Source organism: Urocitellus parryii (genome assembly GCF_045843805.1).
Source record: "Urocitellus parryii isolate mUroPar1 chromosome 13 unlocalized genomic scaffold, mUroPar1.hap1 SUPER_13_unloc_10, whole genome shotgun sequence".
Lineage (NCBI taxonomy): Eukaryota > Metazoa > Chordata > Mammalia > Rodentia > Sciuridae > Urocitellus > Urocitellus parryii.
In genome coordinates, this window is record NW_027551762.1 from 1,886,967 (window position 1) to 1,907,231 (window position 20,265).

General features: G+C 37.0%; 1 pseudogene; it reads left to right on the top strand.

The window, feature by feature from the left end:
* The first annotated feature begins 1,210 nt into the window (after window positions 1–1,210).
* Window positions 1,211–8,826, top strand: LOC144251311 (large ribosomal subunit protein eL13 pseudogene; annotated as a pseudogene).
* Window positions 8,827–20,265: the final 11,439 nt, after the last annotated feature.

Below are 20,265 nucleotides of genomic sequence, written 5' to 3' on the forward strand. Positions count from 1 at the left end.
AAAAATGAAATTAAAAATCTAATCTTGATGTATAAAGAATAATGAGTCATGAGGAGGCAAAGTTTCTAAACATAATTTTGTAAATGAAGAATGTAAACTGCACATCTTTCAATATAGAAAGTTTAAAAAAGAATAACATAAATAAGTTTGGATTGAAGATCTCATTTACTAAATGGAGCAATTAGTATGAAAACAGAATGCCAGTTGACAAAAAGCTAAGAAATTTTTCTGCAAAATGTATATATTTAAATTCTTGTTGACCTTCTCAAATGAGTTCAGAAAATATAGTGTGAAGGCAATATATATTTATACTGAGACAGGTAATTTTATATTTTGTATATATATATAAAATTTGGTGAGGGGGCTACCAGGGATTGAATTCAGGGGTGTTGGGAGTTTCCCTGAGAACTCCTCGGGCCTTTCAGATAAGAAGCCCCTAATGCAATATGGCGGGGGGCAAATTGCCAGTGGGCGGATAACAAGTTGTTTTGAAAATTCACTAATTGGTCCTCCCATCTTCCGTGCTTGTGAACAGTTCTTGATCTCCATGAATCTTATGCAGGGCTGATGTGCGTGCACCTAGGTGATGACCTGACCTTTACTATGATTGGCCCCAGGAGCTTCCTGGTCTAAGATAACTGACTTTCACTTTCTATATAAACTAGCAGCAGTTTGCAATAAAGCGCTTCATCTTTGTCACTGCTATCTGTGTGTGTCCACACACACATTTTAATCTCGGATGACGAGCCTTAGCCTTTCAAGGGGCACTCGACCACTGAGCCACATTCACAGCCCTATTTTGAATTTTATTTAGAGACGGTCTCACTGAGTGCTCAGTGCCCTGCAGTTGCTGAGGCTGGCTTAGAACTCAGGATCCTCCTGCCTCAACCTCCTGAGCTGCTGGGATTACAGGCACGTGCCTCCACATCTGGCAAAAGGGATATTTAAAAAAACTTGGCTGAGAGAATTGAGTTTAGATTCCATCTACCTGGAGATACTGCATTATTCACACTAACCAAATATATAAATATGTGATGGGCTGTAATTACCAAGTACAGTTTTTTTCTTCAAAAAACTGGAAGAAAAGAGTTGATATGGGTTTTTTTTTCTCCTTTGAAGTTAATAGATGAATATTATCATAGGCTGCATATTTGTGTTTTCCCCCAATGTGCATTCTAGGTCTTGACCTAGAATGTGATTGTGTTACGAGATGGGGCCTTCCCAAGGTGAGATTGACATACTGGTGCTACCCTCATGAATGAGATTAGTGCCCTTATTAAAGAGATTACAATGAACTCCCGGTTGGTTTTGCCATATGAGGGCACTTAAGAAGATGCCATTTACAAAGTAGGAAGTAGGTCCATATAATGTAATATTATTCAGCCTTAGAAAGGAAGAGAATTCTGACATCACCACATGTATGAATCTTGAAAATAGTAAGTGAAATAGTCAGACACAAAAATAAAAATAAAATATATTTTTTGTGGTACTGCGGATTGAAAAAATAAAATATTGAATGAGTACACTTATATGAGATATACTGAAACCCAAGTCTACTAAAGTCTCTTATGGAAAATGGTAAAGTATTTGCATGTAACCTAAACATATCATCCAGTATGCTTTAAATAATTTCTAGATTACTTATGATACTTAGTACAATATAAATGCTATGTAAATAGTTATTATATTGTACTATTTAGGAAATAATATCAAGAAAAAAATCTACACGTTCAGTACACATGCAATTTTATTTTCAAAAAAATATATATATATGTATATGTATATGTTTGAAAAAGCAAATTTCCAAAGGCAAATTTAAAGAGCTATATCCAAAAAATCTTCCAATCTTCAGCCCAATATTTGCTACCAGAAGTGCCTTCAAGTTAATTAAAGAAGTTATTGGTTAACTTTAATGTGGATAACTGTAGTTCTGGGAGAATAAGGACATTCTCTGACTAGGAAAAAGAAAAGCTGAATTCACAAATCCAGCTTTGTAATGTTCCAATTGGTAGCTGGAAGTAAGCACTCAGCTAGAGCATAGGATTGTATTCATAGAGTAATCAACACATGCCTGGAGGCATGGGCTGACTCCACTTGAGTGGCTGGATTATAGGAGACAGGTCTGGGGAGCAAAGTAATCCTACTCATCTGATGTGCGGCATCTGGCAAAAAAAAAGACAAATTTCACACAGCAACTCAAGTTTTCAGACCATGATCTGCAAGTAACAGGTACAGAGAAGGCAATTTGTGTGTTCATTTAATTTTCAGATTATAAAGAATCAAAGAAGAAAGGCTTAATGTGTCATGACTGACAGTGCATTCAGCTTCCAGAACTCTATAGCTTGGCTCCTGATGATTGACAGTGTGGGGATGATTACAGATTATTATTTCTACCAATACTGTGGATAAAATCAATGCTAGAAATCAAAACACAGAAGAGGTTGAGAGGGTAATGGGAAAATAAACAAGGAGAGAAATGAATTACAGTAGATGGGGTAGAGAGAAGAGGTTGGGAGGGGAGGGGAGGGGGGATAGTAGGGGATAGGATAGGTAGCAGAATACAACAATTCCTAATTGGGCATTATGTAAAATTGTGGATGTGTAACCGACGTGATTCTGCAACCTGCATTTGGGGTAAAATTGGGAGTTCATAACCCACTTCAATCTAATGTATGAAATATGATATGTCAAGAGCTTTGTAATGTTGTGAACAACCAATAAAAATTAAAAAAAAAAAAGAAATCAAAACACAGAACGAGTACTGCCTAACAATATGTGGTAAATAACCCTGCATACTAATTCTTCATGTCACAACTCAAAGAAGCTAGGTAGGAGCCAGGCACAGTGGTGCATGCTTGTAATCCCAGTGGCTCTGGAGGTTGAGGTAGGAGGATCACGAGTTCAAAGACAGCCTCAGCAAAAGTAAGGCACTAAAGAACTCAGTGAGACCCTGTCTCTAAATAAAATACAAAATACTGGCCTAGTGCCCCTGAGTTCAGTTCCTGGTACAAAAGAAAAGAAAAGAAAAGAAAAGAAAAGAAAAGAAAGAAAGAAAGGAAGGAAGGAAGGAAGGAAGGAAGGAAGAAAGAAAGAAAAAGAAAAAACTAGAATAGCTAAAGCTGGAGGCATCAGGAAACCCAATTTCAAATTATACTACAGAGCTATGGTATAGCATAAAAACAGACACATAAACCAATGTGAATATAATATAAAACACAACTACAGTTATCTGATTCTTGAAAAATGTGCCAAAAACATACACTTGAGAAAAGACAGACCCTTTAGTAAAAAGGTAAACTAGGAAGTCATATATTAAAGAATAAAGCTAATTCCTATCTCTCACCCTATATAAAAGTCAACTCAAAATGGAAAAAGACCTAAACCTTAGACCAGAAACTTTGCAAACTGCTGGAAGAAAACATACGAATAGCATTCCAACATTTAGGTGCAGGCAATGGCTTCTTCAATAGGACTCCTAAAACTCAGAAAGTAATACCAAGAAATTGATAAATGGAATGACACAAAATTTAAAAGCTTATGTGCAACAAAGGAAACAATGGAATGAAGAGAGAGTCTATAGAATGGGAGACAATCTTTGCCAGCTACTCTTCCAACATAGTATTAACATGTAAATTATATAAAGAACTCAGTCTCAATCCCTGCCCCCCACACAACCAACCAAATAAACCATTCAGGAAATGGGCAAATCAACAGAACAGATACTTCTTGAAAGAAGTACAAATGGCCAACAATTACAGAAAGAAAAAAATATCATCTTTAGCCACCAGGAACAGGCAAATTAAAACTACACCGAGATTCCATCTAGTTCTAATTAGGATTGGCAATCATCTAGAACACAAATAAGGATGAGGATGTACAGAGAAAGAGTTCTTATACACTGCTAGTGGGAATATAAATTAGTACAACCTTTATGAAAATCATTATGGAGGGTCCTCAGAAAACCAAAGACAGAGTTACCATATTATCCAGGTATATCACTACTCAGAATTTATCCAAAGAATTAAGTTAGCATACTTGATATATATACATGCATTACCTATTTATTTCAGCACAATTCAAAACAGTGAAGTGATGGAATCAGCCTAGGAATCCATAAACAGATGACTAGATAAAGGAAATGTTATGTATATATATATATATATATATATATATATATATATATATATACAAAAAACAAATGGTGGGGGCTGGGGATGTGGCTGAAGCGGTAGCGAGCTTGCCTGGCATGAGGTTCCATCCTCAGCACCACATACAAACAAGGAAATGTTATATATATATATATATATATATATATATACAAACAAGGAAATGTTATATATATATATATATATATATATATATATATATATATATATATACATACAAACAAGGAAATGTTATATATATACAAAAAACAAATGGTGGGGGCTGGGGATGTGGCTGAAGCGGTAGCGAGCTTGCCTGGCATGAGGTTCCATCCTCAGCACCACATACAAACAAGGAAATGTTATATATATATATATATATATATATATATATATATATATATATATATATATATATACAAACAAGGAAATGTTATATATATATATATATATATATATATATATATATATATATATATATATATATACATACAAACAAGGAAATGTTATATATATACAAAAAACAAATGGTGGGGGCTGGGGATGTGGCTGAAGCGGTAGCGAGCTTGCCTGGCATGAGGTTCCATCCTCAGCACCACATACAAAGAAAGATGTTGTGTCCGCCAAAAACTAAAAAACAAATATTAAAAATAATTCTCTCTCTCTCTCTCTCTTTAAAAAAAAAAATAAATAAATACAAAATAGTGGTCTAGTGCCTCTAGACTGATAGACCCAACCTTTCTTAAAATTGGGCTTCTCACCATAAAACCATGAAAAGATAATTTCGGCTTTACTATAAATTACTGCAAATTCTGAACCTACTTGGAATGCCTGCCCGTGCCCTGAACTCACCCAGGTCCGGTTTTCCCTGACCAGATAACAACCCTTTCCTAAACCTTAGTGACGCCTCATAAATTCTGGCCTTCCCTGGCCGGACAATGACCCTCTCTGAGTCTCTAAGATCTCCATAAATTCTGATGCCGGGGCCAGCAAAAATGTAAACTTGTGTTATGCTCCTCAGAGTGTTGTTATCTGTAACCCCCCCTTTGTGTAACTTTTTGGGCTATAAAACTGGGCCACAAAGAAGCCTCGGGGCTGTCTTGTTCCCACCGTTTTGGGAGTGAAAGGCAGCCCGGCTGGTCGAAATAATAAGCTTGCTTTAATTTGATTTTAATTGGAGTCAGTGGTCTTTTCTTGCATCCTGGTCTAACATAGACCACACAAACACACACACACACACACACACACACACACACACACACAATGGAGTTTTACTCAGTCATGATTAAGAATAAAATTATGTCATTTGTAGGAAAATGGATGGAACTGGAAATGATCATGTTAAGTAAAATAGGCCAGACTTAGACAAATATTGGATGTTTTCTCTCTACATGTAGTATATAGGAAGAAAAGAAGCAGTAGGGAGACTACCAGGGAAAGGGAAAGAGACAAGGGGCAGGTTAAGTAGGAGGAGAGTTGATACAATCAATCAAGCATGTTGAATGTATGTATGGAAATTTCACATTGAAACCGATTATTTTGTGCTATAATAAATGTTTTGAAGTAGTTTTGGTTTAAAGCACAGTAAAACAAAACCCTTAAAACCGGTCTTGAAAGAAGTTTTGATGAGTGAGCCATTTGCCAGGTGCAGAAGCCATTGCCTTGAGAGGATAGCTGCTTTCCAGAGGAGCAAACTCTTTCCTGGTCATTGTTTCCATTGTTTTCAAGATTTACCTTTGGGATGATAAGTCTCTAGAACAAAGAGTGACTCCTGTTGATAGGACACAGTCAGCTCTGCGGCTGGAGGTGATCTCATGTGAAAATTTCATTTTTTACGAAATTTTACATTTCTTATTCTTGTTTTTCATTTGAAACATACTCCACTTTAAACATGTCCTATGTAAACAGATTTCCCTTACATTCCTCCCTTAAAAATATTTATTAAGCTGAGTGTTGATTAACTTGAGAATTATAAACTCCTGGGGGTTCAGTTTGAGGAGGACCCTAAGATTTTATGGCCTTTACCTCTTGAAGGCCTGCAGAGTTCTTAAAAGTGAAATTCATGTTTTTGACAAAGGGAAGGGAAAAGTAACATTTTGAAATAAGCCAAAAGCATTCTACACAGAAAAGGATTATCCTAGAAGGTAAATGACTTCACCAAAGCCTTATTCAATTTGGGGAAAGGGAAATTACCCAACTCCATATCCATATCCATCCTGCCTCACCTAAGAGGGACAGTAAAGCTAAGAAGCACAAGTGAATGGCACAGCTCAGAGGCCTAGGACTACTAAAATTCTGAGATTCAAAGGATTCCAGATGCACCTTCTCTTTCCAAACAACATGAATAAGGTTGTTGTATAATAATGGTGGATTACACGTGGAAGAACTGCAAGACATGGATTTCATCTATGAGGTGATTTCTAGTGACACAAATAACAACAGAGGAGAGATACAAAGACACTAGAGGAAATTTTATCCTCTCACATACACATTTAATGCAAACAGCAAGCACAACCTAACTGCTAGCTAGATAAACATAACATCTCACAACAATAGCTTATCTAGTCATCCTCCCTTACCCACAGAGATACTCTCAAGATCTACAGTGGATGGCAGAAACCACAAGAAGCACTAAATCCTACATATGTATGCTATGTTTTTGCTCTACATATATACCTATGATAAATTTAGTTTATAAATTAAGCACAGTAAAAGCTTAAAAGTAAGTAATAATAAAATAGAATAATTAAAGCTATACTGCAAAACTATACTTAAATATAAAACTATACTTAAAAGTTAAGGTAGTTTATCTGAAAATATCTTAAAGTCCTCCTCCTCCTCTCCTCCTCCTCCTCCTCCTCCTCCTCCTCCTCCTCCTCCTTCTCCTCCTCCTCCTCCTCTTCTTCTTTTTCTATAATGTGAGATGATGCCAGGTATATGTGATAAGATGCTGTGAGTGAATGATGTAGGCATAGTGAGGCAGCATTAGGATACTAATACATCAGAAGGAGCATCATGGTGTTGAGTATGAAGAATATATGGTGTAGATATGCTTGCCACAGGGATAATTTACATCCTAGGAAGGGCAGAGAAGAATGGCATGAGATTTCATCACACTTCTCAGAACAGTGCACAATTCAAATTTTAAGAATTACTTAGAATTTTCCATTTAGAATTTTCAGACCATACTTGGCCACCGGTAAATAAAACTGTATAAAGTAAAATCATGGACAAAGGGCAACCCCTATACCTCATTTCAGAGCCTTATATATTATGTCTGACTCTCAAAGAAAACTGACAAGAATGCTTAAATACAAGAAAAGACACAATTTGGAGAGACCCAAAGCGAGCATGAAAATCAGAATCAAATAAGGTAGAGTTGTAGGAATTATGAGACAAGGAATTTAAAATAACTATGGTTACTATGTCAAAAGTCTACTAGAAAATAGTGGGCAAGATGCAACAATAGAGGGGTAATGCAAGCAGAAAAGTGGATAATCTAATAAAGATTGAAAAAATTGCTAAAAATCAAAATACTACAGGAAAACAATGACTGTCTTTGATTAGTTCATCAGTAAATTGGACACAGTGTAGGAAAGGCTCAAAAACCTTGAAAATAGGCGAACAAAAACATTTCAATCTAAAATGCAAAGAGGAAAAAAAAATTGGAAAAAAAAAACCCCGAAGAATTTCCAAGATCTTTGTGACAAGGGCAAAAGGTGTAATATGCACAATGGGTATTCTAGAAATTAAAAAATGATAAAAAGGAACAGAAATTTTAAAGCAATATCGATGGAAGAGTTTTCTAACATTAATGATAGACACCAAACCACAAATTCATGAAGATCTGAAAAATACTACAAACAACAATCTGCACATAGGCAAATCATATCTAAACTGCAGAAAATCATAGAAAAAAATGTTCAAAGCCAGAGAAGGGGAACAAAACTTTAAATATGAACCAGTTTGAGACTTTTATCAAATTTGTCAGAAACTATGCAATCAAGAAGGAGAAGTGAAATATCTAAAGTGTTATAAAAACCGATCAATAATTATGAATCAAGGCCTCAGGCAGCCATGGCATCCAGCTGATTCTAAAGCCCCACTTCCACCCTGACAGGCCAGCGGCCTGGCCCCAGAGTTCAATCAGCCAGTGGGGAAGATTGGCAGGAGCAAGGCCCGGCAAACAAAAGTGCACCAACCACATGGTGCCCTGAGTCTGGACCCATTGGGCCCATAGTGAGTTGCGGTATCACACCAAAGTCCAAGCTTGCAGGGGCTTCAGCCTGGAAGATTTGAAGGTGGCAGGCATCCACAAGAAAGTGGCCCAGACCATCGGCATCTTTGTGGACCCCAGAGGCAGAACAAATGCACACTGTCGCTACAGGCCAACGTGCAACGGCTGAAGGAGTACTGCTCCAAGCTCATCCTCTTCCCCAGAAAGCCCTCCACTCCCAGAAGGGAGACAATTCTGCTGAAGAACTCCAACTGGCCACCCAGCTGACAGGCCCAGTAATGCCTATCCAGAACATGTACAGAAAGAGAAAGTCAGAGCTAGGCATTTGCCAGTCTCCTCATGGATCCAGCCAATGGCCTCCACTTTGGCATCTGGGCAAAAAGGGCCAAGGAAGCTGCAGAACAGGAAGTCACTGTGGGGCCTTATAATAAGTGTTCTCTGTGAAGCTAAAAAAAAAAAAGAAAAAAAAAAGAAGAAGAAAAAAAAGTTAAGAATAAAGACTCACTGAAATATAAATGGAAAAAATTTGTTAATAGCTCTACCTTACAAAAAATTTTAAAGGAGATTTTCTGAAAAAAGAAAAATTAATAAGTAAGAAAGCTGGATCTACATAAAGAAGGGAGGAACATTAAAGAATGAAGGTAAAATAAAATCCTCACTTTTTATTCTATCTAATCAAATAGAAAAATAATAACTGGATTGTATTGGGCAATAATAATACAAGGGTAGGCAAAAATGAATGACAGCAATGTTATGTTATATGAGAAAGAAACTGGGAATACTCTGTTACAATGTAACAGTACTAACCCTGAAGCTATATAGTATTATTTGAGAGTGGATTTTGAATAGGTGTGTGTGTGTGTGTGTGTGTGTGTGTGTGTATATGCCCCATACTAACACTAATCTATAATTATGCATCTAAAAGCAAGGCATCAAACTATGTAAGGAAATACTGAAAAAATTGCAAGCAGAAATAGGCGAGTTAATTTTTTTACTTGGAGAACTCAATGTCCTTCAACAAATAATCCACAGAACTAGCATTGAACCAATTAGTTCCATATCATTATGGTTTACAAATGTGTGAAGCTCATGTACGAGACAATGCAAGAATTTTCAGTGGTGAATTGATTAGATTGTGAGAACTTTAAATTAATTGGAGATTAATCCACTGATAAAGATTCACTGGGTGGTAACTGGAGGAAGAAGGTCACTGAAGGCATGATTTGGGGGTTTATATTGTATTACATTCTGACAGAGGATTTGTCTTCATTTTACCTAAGTCTTGAGACTTTCTGTGAGGTTGAGTTTAGAGGTGAGAGGCTAATTAATCTGGTGGAGAAAATTTTAAGGCAGCATAGCATTCAGGCAGAGGCTTATATATTGCTGGTGGGTTTTAGCCAAGTTTACTATGATAATCAGGAGCAGAAAACAGAGAAGAAAGATTTTAAAAAAACTTGCAGTGTAGCCATAAAAGTGGGAATAAAACTAGGGATAAGTGAGATATGGTTTTTAAAAGACACAGCCACTAAAGGGAAGCTAGAAACAATAAGAAAGATGACTTGAGGACATATCAGGACTGGCATCTCAGGCTCAAGGGTATAAAAGTAAAATTCCTCTGAGAAGAAGCCATGGGAGCATGCTGCTTAAACGGGGCAGGGATGGGGGGCTTAAAAGTCATCTCACTATGCTAAGCTACCCAGGCACTCAGAAGCTGCTGTAGCCATGGTCCCAGGAGCTTTGACTAGTGCTTGAGATTACGGCACACCTTGGTGTCAACCACATGGTGTTGATTCTGCAGGTTTGCAGGATACTGGAGTTAGGGGCTCATGAAGCTTCCACTGAGATGTCAAAGGAAGGTCTGATAGGCCAGGCAAAGTGTAGCAGGGTTGAAATCCTCACAGGCAGCCTGAGAGGGTGATGCATGAAGATGTGAGAAGGAAGCCAGAGCTGCAATTGAGACTCCAAGACTAAGAGATGCCAGTAATTTGAAATGTCTGCAAAAGAAAGCTGCAGGAATCAAGGAAACTGCAACCAGCAATTCCACAGGAATAGAGCTACACAAGCTCTTTGGATGGAACATTAGGATGACATGTGCTCCAGATGCTGGACATGGAGCTACAGGACTCATTTGCCCACCTGGATTTTAGTCTTGCTTTCTTTGGTCCCATTTCTTCTTTCTATGCTTATTTCTCACTGTGGAATAGAAATGTTTAATCTGTGCCACTGCTGAGAGCCATTAGCCAAGTAGGTATGACAATTTCCTTGCCAGCGTACCCAATGTTGCTTAGAGGAAGGACTCGTGGAAATGGACTTGCCTTGGACATTTGCAGTGACATTGCATGTATGTTTGAGTAAGGTGACCTTGCTCAAGGACCAGGGCAGATCTGGGTTTAGGGCGTATCAGGTTTTAGGGAGTATCCCTCTCTTTGGGTTTAGGGTGGTTCCAGGTTTAAGGAGTACCCTGCAGGGAATAGGGCGTATCCTGCTGATTAGAGCCTGGTGGAGTACGTGGATTTTGCCCAGAACGTGAATTTTCCCCAGAACTTGTTGGTAGCCACACTGCGGCATGCCACTCTCACAGCTAAGAGCTTGTCTTGAGTCTCAGATGAGATTTTTAACTTGGACTCTTGGGCAATCCTGGAAATGTTAAAACTAAGGAGACTTCTGGAAATTGACTAATTGTGGAGCTGGTGGTAGAATGTTATGGTTTAGCTATAAGGTGTCCCCCAAAAGCTCATGTGTGAAACAATGCAAAAATTTTCAGAGGTCAAATAATTAGATTATAAGAAGTATAACCTAATCAGTGGATTCATTCGCTGATAAAGACTGGTTGGATAGTAACTGTAGTCAGGGAGCTTGTGGCTGGAGAAAGCAGATCACTAGGGGTATGACTTTGGGATTTGTATTTTGTCCTTGGTGAGTGGAGCATTTTCTCTGCTTCCTGGTTGCCATGTGCTCTGCTGCTTCCCTCCACCATATCCTTCTGCCATGATGTTCTGCCTCACCTTAGGCCCAGAGAAATGAAATCAACCAGCCATGAACAGAACCTCTAAAATAAAACAGAACCTCAAATAAACTTTCCTCCTAGAAGTCCTTCTTGTTCTGCCCTTTTAGTCACAGCAATGCAAAAGCTGACTAAAACACAATTATTAACTGGAAATAATTGACATCTATAGACTACTCCATCCAACAACAGCGGGATTCACATCCTTCTCAAGATCACATAGAACTCTAAACAAGATAGTTCACATGCTAGGATATAAAATGTAACTGAACAAATTAAAAGAATAATGATCATATAAAACATGCCCTAGACAACAATGGAGCAAAGTAGAAAATATAGTAGAATAATACAACAAAATTCCCCAAATATTGAAGATTGAACAACATACTTCTAGACAGTACATGAGCCAGATAGTTCAAGAATTCAATTCTGAATTCAAGAGAAATTCAGAATTATTTTGAAAATTAAGACACTTGGCCAAAATTTGAGGAATGTAGAGAAAACAGTACTTAAAAGGAAGATTTTATCACTGGATGCTGTTAGACCAGGACGCAAGAAAAGACCACTGACTCCAATTAAAATCAAATTAAAGCAAGCTTATTATTTTGACCGGCCGGGCTGCCTTTCCCTCCCAAAACGGCGGGAACAAGACAGCCCCGAGGCTTCTTTGTGGCCCAGTTTTATAGCCCAAAAGGTTACACAAAGGGGGGGTTACAGATAACAACACTCTGAGGAGCATAACACAAGTTTACATTTTTGCTGGCCCGGGCATCAGAATTTATGGAGATCTTAGAGACTCAGAGAGGGTCATTGTCCGGCCAGGGAAGGCCAGAATTTATGAGGCGTCACTAAGGTTTAGGAAAGGGTTGTTATCTGGTCAGGGAAAACCGGACCTGGGTGAGTTCAGGGCACGGGCAGGCATTCCAAGTAGGTTCAGAATTTGCAGTAATTTATAGTAAAGCCGAAATTATCTTTTCATGGTTTTATGGCGAGATGCCCAATTTTAAGAAAGGTTGGGTCTATCATTCCCCCCTTTTCTTATGTGTCCCTTTCAAATCTTTGATAGGGTAGGGGAAGAGCACTGAGGGAATTTTAATCCCTCAGGTAACAGTCTCTAAATTTTTAGAACTCACCCAAAACCGGTCTCCCTGATTTTACCTGACTTAATTAATTACTTATATTGATAGTCTATTTATTTTTGGCTCCATTGTTGTAAGAAGAGAGGCGTCACTCATTTTGGCTTCTTCTGAGCTGAGAGAGGGTGACGTGAGGGGGCACGGCGTGAGGGACATGAGTTTCCTTTTAGAAGTCAGTTCGGTTTGAAGTCTGGTTGGGGAAGAACAGGTTGTAAAGTCATCTGGGGATGGTTGCTTCTATGAGAGAAACAAAAATCATGAGTACTGAATAAATGTTGCAGCAGCTGGAACGTGTCACTGTATAGAAGTTCCCTCACCAGGCTTTAACATTCCCAGTTATCAGGATTGTAAGCATAACATTTAACTTTTAGTGTTACAGTTGTCCCTCCCCATAAGATACAGTTTAATAATTTAATGTCATCTGATCTTGCAAAATTCTTTTACTAGTATGAGCTCTGTGTCTAATAGAGAAACCTTTAATTCTGTTACTCAGGGCTGGATAATCATACTAGCAAACACGAAGCCTACCTGTGTAGGTTAGGAATATCTGTAGGCCTTAAACAAAAAAAAAACTTCTGTCTCTGGCAGCTCCTCTTGATAGTCTCTTTTTATAGTTATCAGGCATTTCTGTCTGAGAATCCTTCTTTGTAGCCTCCAGTCTTACTTATTTTGGGAGGCTAACATAAAGTGTATACCTTAAAATATTATTATTATTATTATTTAAAATGCCCAGAAATGGCTGTATTTTGGTTTTAATTTCTTTGCTAAGTGTTTAAGATGAAGCAGTCAAACTGACTTTTGTTTCTATCTAAAGTTAAGAGTCAGCTTAGCTTTTATGGGAGTCATTCCTGGGGAAACTTCTCAGTTCTGCTAGTGCCATTTGCGCTAGGATGGGTCTAGGTCTTGCTTGACCATGTGGCTTCCCTCAGAAGCACCAGGGATGTCTCCCTTCTCTGATGACTCTCCTCTTCATAGCAAATGCACTGATTGGCTTCTGTTCTCCAGTGGTCTCATTAGTCTCCCTGATCGGGAGGTTATGTGGCCCAGAGTTGCAAAGCTCTTTAGAGAAGTCCCCTGTTCCCTGGATTCAGACTGACTCAGAGGGCAAGAGCCAAATATTGGTTTTTCTGGCCCTTTTAATTTAACTTTAATTTAAAAACTTAATCTTAAACATCCAGCAAATAAATTTTAACAGCCTTATATTAAGGGTACTGGGCTTTAATGTCTATAACTTTATAATTATTCATCTTTTTATTAATTGGGATCTGTATTATCCTATCTGTCTTGTAGGTGATGGCTTATTATCTCGAACTAACCCATGTTGTGTTCTTAAAGCAACACTTCTGTAAAACACTAACAGGGAATCTTTAGATCACTTATAAGGAAATTACAAAATAAAATTAACAAGAGTAAAAACACTTAGTTCGTGTAACAGCTTCCCTGAATTTTTGGCTGAGTTATACATTATATCCCCTGTTTGAGATCCTAGTAATCTTGACAGAAAACAACAACAACAACAAAAAAACAAACTTTTGAACATAACTTTAAATGAACTAAAATCTGGCCTACTGTTTTTATAGTCATTCTCACATGTAGTAAGATGGGACACAGAGCCTCATCTCAGGTAAGGCAGGGCTCTTTATAAATCTTAAGTGTTTTAGTTCTAAAGCTGATCTTTGTATTTTTAATTATCATTTTACAAAGTTTACATAAATTGTTTGAGGTCACATGAACATTAGCTAACACCATATGATATCACATTTAAAACATGAATTAAAGAAAGGCTGAAAGTTTTTAACCTTTACATAGATTAGGCTCTCATTAACTTAAGAATACATTTAAATTGTTCCCCAATGTAAGAAGTAACAAAACTTTACATATCTTATTGATAACAGGTAAATAAATCCCCAATATATTTTTTACCATACAACTTCTGAACACCAGCTTGATATAATGCTCTTTCAAAGTTTCTACCTTACAGACTTGTATACCTGGAAGATATGAGCACATTAATAGCATCACAATTACATTGATGTTTCTACATTAACCAAGTTTAACTTTTAAAGAAATGGCAGTACAGTGCTCTAAAATAACAGTTCTTATTTAACCAGTTGTTTAATTTTTATGGTTGCTTGCTCTAGGAAAAAAAATAAAACTTAATAAACACAATGTTATTGGTAAACTTATGTTTTAACAAATTTTTGTCTCTTTAACACATGACTGATTTTTACAATCTTATACAGACCTTAGTACAATCTTATACAGACCTTAGTAAATCAATCAGATATCCAACAAAAGTACTCATGAATGAGTAATCCCATATCAAATTTACTTTACTTATTTATCAAAATATTAGACAAATGTATTGAACAGTGTAAACCATTTTTTGTTGAAGGAAAAGTCCTAGAACCAAGGCATATTAGACATTTTATAGACATTAATATTTTATGAGGTTTTTGAACACCTAGAAAAACTTGTAAGCTTAAATTTTAAAGACATTTATTTTTATCTGTTTATCCAATTTAAATTGAACCATTTAAATCACATGAATTAAAGATCTTTGGATCCATTTTTTTAAATTTGTTTTTATGAGCGCTCCTTATATATGTTAATTTATATATCATATATATGATATACGGACATATGTATATATAGACATACAACACATAACAAAAGTGTGCACACATAACAATAGTAAAGGCCTTAGTAGCTTTTCGCAGGTGAAATCTCCATTGCAATGTTTCAAAAACTCCACAGTTGGTCAAAGATAGGACTGATCAGAAAAACATTAACCTAGGTCTGTAGGGTCAAAATCATGAGCTCAAAAAAAAAAATACAGAATCTAAGGAAAAAAAACAAGAGTCCTAGTAAAAATGACTGGCCAGTAATTAGTAAATACCATACAATTTACTTTTTTTTTTCTTAGGTCTCAGATCAGTCTCCTACTGAGCTTGCAGGCTTCTTTCATTTGCATTTCAACATAAGTCCTGGCTGAGGTCTGGAAGGAGCAGGGAAAAACTGCTATTCTGAGCAGACACCTCAGGCCTAAGGCATTTTAACTATAAGTCATAATTTTCAGGTTCGAATGTTGAAAATTATGATACAAGTTTAAGATACAATTCACAAAATTTTATATCTTTACATCTTGTTTTGTCAACAGATACCATACTATGATTTACTATCCTTGTCCAAATTAATGCACTGGTACACACAGTAGCATTTTCCCAGGCTACCCAATTCGAAATTGGTGAAAAAAAGACTGAATGATTAGGAAGTTACTTGCCAACTTGGAAGTAGAGTTCTTTAGTTTTCCATCCTAAGTATTTAAGTTCTCTGGCATGAATTATCTGAAATCATAAACTAAACAATTACCTAAACCCAACTTTTAACTGCAGCATTGTGCAATGCATCAAAAACCCATTCAGATACCACATTGTTACAATAAAACATCATCTTTTAGACACACATTCAGCCAAGATCATTCCCAAGAAACAATTTATAATATCAACACACTATTGCACATGTCTTTTTTTTTTTTTTTTCTTTTTTTTTTTTTTATTGGTCGTTCATAACATTACATAGTTCATAATACATCATATTACACAGTTTGATTCACGTGGATTATGAACTCCCCCTTTTACCCCATATACAAATTGCTGTATCATATCAGTTTCCCTTCCATTGCTTGACATATTGCCTTTCTAGTGTCTGATGTATTCTGCTGTCTGTCCTATTCTCTACTGTCCCCCCTCCCCTCCCCTCCCCTCCCCTCCCCTTTTCTTTCTCTACCCCTTCTACTGTAAATCATTTCTTCCATTTGTATTATCTTGTCTTGCCCCTCCTTTCCTCTTATATGACATTTTGTATAACCCTGAGGATCGCCTTCCATTTCCATGCAATTTCCCTTCTCACTCCCTGTCCCTCCCACCTCTCATCCCTGTTTAATGTAAATCTTCTTCTCAAGCTCTTCGTCCCTACCCTGTCCTTGTTTACTCCCCTTATATCAAAGGAGTCATTTGGTATTTGTTTTTTAAAGATTGACTAGCTTCACTTAGCATAATCTGCTCTAATGCCATCCATTTTCCTCCAAATTCTATGATTTTGTCATTTTTTAATGCAGAATAATACTCCATAGTATATAAATGCCACATTTTTTTTATCCATTCATCTATTGAAGGGCATCTAGGCTGGTTCCACAGTCTTGCTATCGTGAATTGAGCTGCTATGAACATCGATGTAGCAGTGTCCCTGTAGCATGCTCTTGTTAGGGCTTTAGGGAATAGACCGAGAAGGGGAATAGCTGGGTCAAATGGTGGTTCCATTCCCAGCTTTCCGAGAAATCTCCATACTGCTTTCCAAATTGGCTGCACCAATTTGCAGTCCCACCAGCAATGAACAAGAGTGCCCTTTTCCCCACATCCTCTCCAGCACTTATTGTTGTTTGACTTCCTAATGGCTGCCAGTCTTACTGGAGTGAGATGGTATCTTAGGGTAGTTTTGATTTGCATTTCTCTGACTGCTAGCGATGGTGAGCATTTTTTCATGTACTTGTTGATTGATTGTATGTCCTCCTCTGAGAAGTGTCTATTCAGGTCCTTGGCCCATTTATTGATTGGGTTATTTGTTATCTTATTGTCTAATTTTTTGAGTTCTTTGTATATTCTGGTTATTAGGGCTCTATCTGAAGTGTGTGGAGTAAAGATTTGTTCCCAGGATGTAGGCTCCCTGTTTATCTCTCTTATTGTTTCTTTTGCTGAGAAAAAACTTTTTAGTTTGAGTAAGTCCCATTTGTTGATTCTATTTGTTAACTCTAGCGCTATGGGTGTCCTATTGAGGAATTTGGAGCCCGACCCCACAGCATGTAGGTCGTAGCCAACTTTTTCTTCTATCAGATGCCATGTCTCTGATTTAATATCAAGCTCCTTGATCCATTTTGAGTTAACTTTTGTGCACGGGGAGAGATAGGGATTCAGATTCATTTTGGTGCAAATGGATTTCCAGTTTTCCCAGCACCATTTGTTGAAGATGCTATCTTTCCTCCATTGCATGCTTTTAGCCCCTTTATCAAAAATAAGATAGTTGTAGTTTTGTGGATTGGTTACTGTGTCCTCTATTCTGTACCATTGGTCCACCCGCCTGTTTTGGTACCAGTACCATGCTGTTTTTGTTACTATTGCTCTGTAGTATAGTTTGAAGTCTGGTATCGCTATACCGCCTGATTCACACTTCCTGCTTAGTATTGTTTTTGCTATTCTGGGTCTTTTATTATTCCATATGAATTTCATGATTCTTTTATCGATTTCTGCAAGATATGCTGTTGGGATTTTGATTGGCATTGCATTGAACTTATATAGGACTTTTGGTAATATCGCCATTTTGATGATGTTAGTTCTGCCTATCCATGAGCAGGGTATATTTTTCCATCTTCTAAGGTCTTCTTCTATGTCTTTCTTTAGGGTTCTGTAATTTTCATTGTATAAATCTTTCACCTCTTTTGTTAGGTTGATTCCCAAGTATTTTATTTTTTGGGGGGATATTGTGAATGGAGTAGTTGTCCTCATTTCCGTTTCGGAGGATTTGTTGCTGATATACAGGAATGCCTTTGATTTATGCGTGTTGATCTTATATCCTGCCACTTTGCTGAATTCATTTATTAGCTCTAATAGCTTCTTTGTAGACCCTTTTGGGTCTGCTAGGTATAGAATCATATCATCTGCAAATAGTGATAATTTAAGTTCTTCTTTTCCTATTTTTATGCCTTTAATTTCTTTCGTCTGCCTTATTGCTCTGGCCAGTGTTTCGAGGACTATGTTGAACAGAAGTGGTGAGAGAGGGCATCCCTGTCTTGTACCAGATCTTAGAGGGAATGCCTTCAATTTTTCTCCATTCAGAATGATGCTGGCCTGTGGCTTATCATAGATTGCTTTTACAATGTTGAGGTATGATCCAGTTATCCCTAATTTTTCTAGAGTTTTGAACATAAAGGGATGCTGTACTTTGTCGAATGCTTTTTCTGCATCTATCGAGATGATCATATGGTTCTTATTTTTAAGTCTATTGATGTGGTGGATAACATTTATTGATTTCCGTATATTGAACCAACCTTGCATACCAGGGATGAATCCTACTTGATCATGGTGTATAATTTTTTTGATATGTATTTGAATCCGATTCGCCAGAATTTTATTGAGGATTTTTGCATCAAGGTTCATTAGAGATATTGGTCTGTAGTTTTCTTTCTTTGAAGTGTCTTTGTCTGGTTTCGGAATCAGGGTGATGTTGGCCTCGTAGAATGAATTTGGAAGTTCTCCCTCTTTTTCTATTTCCTGAAATAGCTTGAAAAGTATTGGTGTTAGTTCCTCTTTAAAGGTTTTGTAAAACTCTGCTGTATACCCGTCCGGTCCTGGGCTTTTCTTAGTTGGTAGTCTTTTGATGGTTTCTTCTATTTCCTCTATTGTTATTGGTCTGTTTAGGTTGTCTATATCCTCCTGGCTCAATCTGGGCAGATCGTAAGACTCAAGGAATTTATCTATGCCTTCACTATCTTCTATTTTATTGGAGTATAAGGATTCAAAGTAATTTCTGATTATCTTCTGTATTTCTGTAGTGTCTGTTGTGATATTGCCTTTTTCATCCCGTATGCTAGTAATTTGGGTTCTCTCTCTTCTTCTCTTCGTTAGCATGGCTAAGGGTCTGTCAATTTTATTTATTTTTTCAAAGAACCAGCTTTTACTTTTGTCAATTTTTTCAATTGTTTCTTTTGTTTCAAATTCATTAATTTCAGCTCTGATTTTAATTATTTCTTGCCTTCTACTTCTTTTGCTGTTGTTTTGCTCTTCTTTTTCTAGGATTTTGAGATGAAGTATGAGATCATTTATTTGTTGGTTTTTTCTTTTTTTGAGGAATGAACTCCAAGCAATGAATTTTCCTCTTAGAACTGCTTTCAATGTGTCCCAAAGATTCCGATATGTTGTGTCTGTGTTTTCATTTAACTCTAGGAATTTTTTAATTTCCTCCTTGATGTCTTCTAATACCCATTGATCACTCAGCAACCTATTGTTCATTCTCCAGGTGGTGCTTGATTTTTCCTTTCTTCTTTTATCATTGATTTTCAGTTTCATTCCATTATGATCAGACAAGATGCATGGTATTATCTCTACCTCTTTGTATTGTCTAAGAGTTGCCCTGTGACATAGTATATGGTCTATTTTTGAGAAGGTTCCATGTGCTGCTGAGAAAAAAGTGTAGCTACTTGATGTTGGGTGGTATAGTCTATATATGTCAATTAAGTCTAGGTTGTTAATTGTGTTATTGAGTTCTATAGTTTCCTTATTTAACTTTTGTTTGGAAGATCTGTCCAGTGGTGAGAGAGGTGTGTTGAAGTCTCCCATGATTACTGTATGGTGGTCTATTAGACTCTTGAACTTGAGAAGAGTTTGCTTGATGAACACGGCTGCACCATTATTTGGGGCATATATATTTATGATTGTTATGTCTTGTTGGTGTATGGTTCCCTTGAGCAGTATGAAGTGTCCTTCTTTATCCCTTTTGATTAGCTTTGGCTTGAAATCTATTTTATTAGATATGAGTATGGACACTCCTGCTTGTTTCCGTGGTCCATATGAGTGATATGATTTTTCCCAACCTTTCACCTTCAGTCTATGTACATCTTTTCCTATCAAATGCGTCTCCTGTAGACAGCATATTGTTGGGTCTTGTTTTGTGATCCATTCTACTAGCCTG